The sequence below is a fragment of the Electrophorus electricus genome, unplaced genomic scaffold (assembly GCF_041902795.1).
Source record: "Electrophorus electricus isolate QZ-2024a unplaced genomic scaffold, ASM4190279v1 Scaffold247, whole genome shotgun sequence".
NCBI lineage: Eukaryota > Metazoa > Chordata > Actinopteri > Gymnotiformes > Gymnotidae > Electrophorus > Electrophorus electricus.
In genome coordinates, this window is record NW_027658527.1 from 37,501 (window position 1) to 42,115 (window position 4,615).

The window sequence follows — 4,615 nt, forward strand, 5'->3', positions numbered from 1 at the left end:
AAAAAAAAAGGGTCAAACTGCATGGTCCGCCCAGGCCCAGAGCTACTTTGCTGGGTATGATTCTGTGACCTCTTGGGTCTGGAAATGTGGTACTTTGAATGATTAAAAGAGTGAAACGGTCTGAAGTGTGCGCAGGTGTAAAGCAACCTTGCTAGGCATGAAGGTGTGACATCCAGGGCCTGGAAGTCTGGTGGTAGTAGTAGTATGATTTAAAGGCACAAAGTGATTGAAGTGTGCCCAGGCCCAGATCTACTTTGCTGGGCATGACTGTGTTTGACCTCTTGGGCCTGGAAGTCTGGTAGTAGTAGTAGTAGTAGTAGTATGATTTAAAGGTCCAAAGTGAATGAAGTGTGCCCAGGCCCAGAGCTACTTTGCTGGGCATGACTGTGTTTGACCTCTTGGGCCTGGAAGTCTATTTCTAGGCTTATATAAAGGGTCAAACTTCTTGAAGTGTGCCCAGGCCCAGAGCTACTTTGCTGGGCATGACTGTGTTTGACCTCTTGGGCCTGGAAGTCTGGTAGTAGTAGTAGTATGATTTAAAGGCACAAATTGATTGAAGTGTGCCCAGGCCCAGAGCTACTTTGCTGTGCATGACTGTGTTTGACCTCTTGGCTCTGGAAGTCTATTTCTAGGCTTATATAAAGGGTCAAACTTCTTGAAGTGTGCCCAGGCCCAGAGCTACTTTGCTGGGCATGAATGTGTTTGAACTCTTGGGCCTGGAAGTCTGGTGGTAGTAGTAGTATGATTTAAAGGTACAAAGTGAATGAAGTGTGCCCAGGCCCAGAGCTACTTTGCTGGGCATGACTGTGTTTGACGTCTTGGGCCTGGAAGTCTGGTAGTAGTAGTATGATTTAAAGGTACAAAGTGAATGAAGTGTGCCCAGGCCCAGAGCTACTTTGCTGGGCATGACTGTGTTTGACCTCTTGGGCCTGGAAGTCTATTTCTAGGCTTATATAAAGGGTCAAACTTCTTGAAGTGTGCCCAGGCCCAGAGCTACTTTGCTGGGCATGACTGTGTTTGACCTCTTGGGTCTGGAAGTCTGGTAGTAGTAGTAGTATGATTTAAAGGCACAAAGTGATTGAAGTGTGCCCAGGCCCAGAGCTACTTTGCTGGGCATGACTGTGTTTGACCTCTTGGCTCTGGAAGTCTATTTCTAGGCTTATATAAAGGGTCAAACTTCTTGAAGTGTGCCCAGGCCCAGAGCTACTTTGCTGGGCATGACTGTGTTTCACCTCTTGGGCCTGGAAGTCTGGTAGTAGTAGTATGATTTAAAGGCACAAAGTGATTGAAGTGTGCCCAGGCCCAGAGCTACTTTGCTGGGCATGAATGTGTTTGACCTCTTGGGCCTGGAAGTCTGGTGGTAGTAGTAGTATGATTTAAAGGTACAAAGTGAATGAAGTGTGCCCAGGCCCAGAGCTACTTTGCTGTGCATGACTGTGTTTGAACTCTTGGGCCTGGAAGTCTATTTCTAGGCTTATATAAAGGGTCAAACATCTTGAAGTGTGCCCAGGCCCAGAGCTACTTTGCTGGGCATGACTGTGTTTGACCTCTTGGGCCTGGAAGTCTATTTCTAGGCTTATATAAAGGGTCAAACTTCTTGAAGTGTGCCCAGGCCCAGAGCTACTTTGCTGGGCATGACTGTGTTTGACCTCTTGGGCCTGGAAGTCTGGTAGTAGTAGTATGATTTAAAGGCACAAATTGATTGAAGTGTGCCCAGGCCCAGAGCTACTTTGCTGTGCATGACTGTGTTTGACCTCTTGGCTCTGGAAGTCTATTTCTAGGCTTATATAAAGGGTCAAACTTCTTGAAGTGTGCCCAGGCCCAGAGCTACTTTGCTGGGCATGAATGTGTTTGAACTCTTGGGCCTGGAAGTCTGGTGGTAGTAGTAGTATGATTTAAAGGCACAAAGTGATTGAAGTGTGCCCAGGCCCAGAGCTACTTTGCTGTGCATGACTGTGGTTGACCTCTTGGCCCTGGAAGTCTGGTGGTAGTAGTAGTATGATTTAAAGGCACAAAGTGATTGAAGTGTGCCCAGGCCCAGAGCTACTTTGCTGGGCATGACTGTGTTTGACCTCTTGGGCCTGGAAGTCTGGTAGTAGTAGTATGATTTAAAGGTACAAAGTGAATGAAGTGTGCCCAGGCCCAGAGCTACTTTGCTGGGCATGACTGTGTTTGACGTCTTGGGCCTGGAAGTCTGGTAGTAGTAGTATGATTTAAAGGTACAAAGTGAATGAAGTGTGCCCAGGCCCAGAGCTACTTTGCTGGGCATGACTGTGTTTGACCTCTTGGGCCTGGAAGTCTATTTCTAGGCTTATATAAAGGGTCAAACTTCTTGAAGTGTGCCCAGGCCCAGAGCTACTTTGCTGGGCATGACTGTGTTTGACCTCTTGGGTCTGGAAGTCTGGTAGTAGTAGTAGTATGATTTAAAGGCACAAAGTGATTGAAGTGTGCCCAGGCCCAGAGCTACTTTGCTGGGCATGACTGTGTTTGACCTCTTGGCTCTGGAAGTCTATTTCTAGGCTTATATAAAGGGTCAAACTTCTTGAAGTGTGCCCAGGCCCAGAGCTACTTTGCTGGGCATGACTGTGTTTCACCTCTTGGGCCTGGAAGTCTGGTAGTAGTAGTATGATTTAAAGGCACAAAGTGATTGAAGTGTGCCCAGGCCCAGAGCTACTTTGCTGGGCATGAATGTGTTTGACCTCTTGGGCCTGGAAGTCTGGTGGTAGTAGTAGTATGATTTAAAGGTACAAAGTGAATGAAGTGTGCCCAGGCCCAGAGCTACTTTGCTGTGCATGACTGTGTTTGAACTCTTGGGCCTGGAAGTCTATTTCTAGGCTTATATAAAGGGTCAAACATCTTGAAGTGTGCCCAGGCCCAGAGCTACTTTGCTGGGCATGACTGTGTTTGACCTCTTGGGCCTGGAAGTCTATTTCTAGGCTTATATAAAGGGTCAAACTTCTTGAAGTGTGCCCAGGCCCAGAGCTACTTTGCTGGGCATGACTGTGTTTGACCTCTTGGGTCTGGAAGTCTGGTAGTAGTAGTAGTATGATTTAAAGGCACAAAGTGATTGAAGTGTGCCCAGGCCCAGAGCTACTTTGCTGGGCATGACTGTGTTTGACCTCTTGGCTCTGGAAGTCTATTTCTAGGCTTATATAAAGGGTCAAACATCTTGAAGTGTGCCCAGGCCCAGAGCTACTTTGCTGGGCATGAATGTGTTTGAACTCTTGGGCCTGGAAGTCTGGTGGTAGTAGTAGTATGATTTAAAGGCACAAAGTGATTGAAGTGTGCCCAGGCCCAGAGCTACTTTGCTGTGCATGACTGTGGTTGACCTCTTGGCCCTGGAAGTCTATTTCTAGGCTTATATAAAGGGTCAAACTTCTTGAAGTGTGCCCAGGCCCAGAGCTACTTTGCTGTGTATGACTGTGTGACCTCTTGGCCCTGGAATTCTGGTGGTAGTAGTAGTATGATTTAAAGGCACAAAGTGAATGAAGTGTGCCCAGGCCCAGAGCTACTTTGCTGGGCATGACTGTGTTTGACCTCTTGGGCCTGGAAGTCTGGTAGTAGTAGTATGATTTAAAGGCACAAAGTGATTGAAGTGTGCCCAGGCCCAGAGCTACTTTGCTGGGCATGAATGTGTTTGACCTCTTGGGCCTGGAAGTCTGGTGGTAGTAGTAGTATGATTTAAAGGTACAAAGTGAATGAAGTGTGCCCAGGCCCAGAGCTACTTTGCTGGGCATGACTGTGTTTGACCTCTTGGGCCTGGAAGTCTGGTGGTAGTAGTAGTATGATTTAAAGGTACAAAGTGAATGAAGTGTGCCCAGGCCCAGAGCCAGGCCTGGGCAGCAGGGGGCGCTCCTGGCCATGCCCAGCGAGTTTCGTGCGAATCGGACCTGGTCCGGAAGAGATACGAAGGGAAAACTCATTACTCGTCGGGGTGGCACATCCAGGCTCTCGACCCTCCCAAAGCGTCCGACCAGGGTGCACCCTGCCGGGCATGGTTAGCCGCCAGCCCCCTTCCTGGAGGTCTGGTTGGCACGGGGTTTTGATTTTTCGGTTTCATATCTCTGGGCTCCTTGGGAGCAGAAAGTCGGTTGAGGGCCCTTTGGAAAGAGCCGGGGCTGCCGTTTAACGCTGTCCAAGCGGCAGGCGAAGCGCACCCACCGTTTTTACGCTATGATTTTTTAAAACCGCCGGGGCGGCAAACACAGGGCCGGTCGGGTTTGAAGACGAATATCTCTTCGGCCCTTGGGAGGAGAGAAGCAGCGCGGGTCACCTTTGAACGCGCTCGCTGCCAGGAACGTCTGGCGTAAAAGTTTCGTGGGAATCGGACGTTCCTAGGCTGAGAAGCGAGCGCCCGCCCTCGGGCGGTCGGGGGCCCCTTTCTCATTCCCCGTCTGGGCTAAAAATACGAGGTCAGACCCGATGGACTCGGGAGACTGGAGAGTACCAGGGAGACCCTGGAAGCAGGCGACCCGACCCACGCTTCGCTGTCTCCTCGGCCCTCGGGAGTAGAAGCGCGGGGACGGTGGCGTGGGCAGCAGGGGGCGCTCCTGGCCATGCCCAGCGAGTTTCGTGCGAATCGGACCTGGTCCGGAAGAGATACGAAGGGAAAACT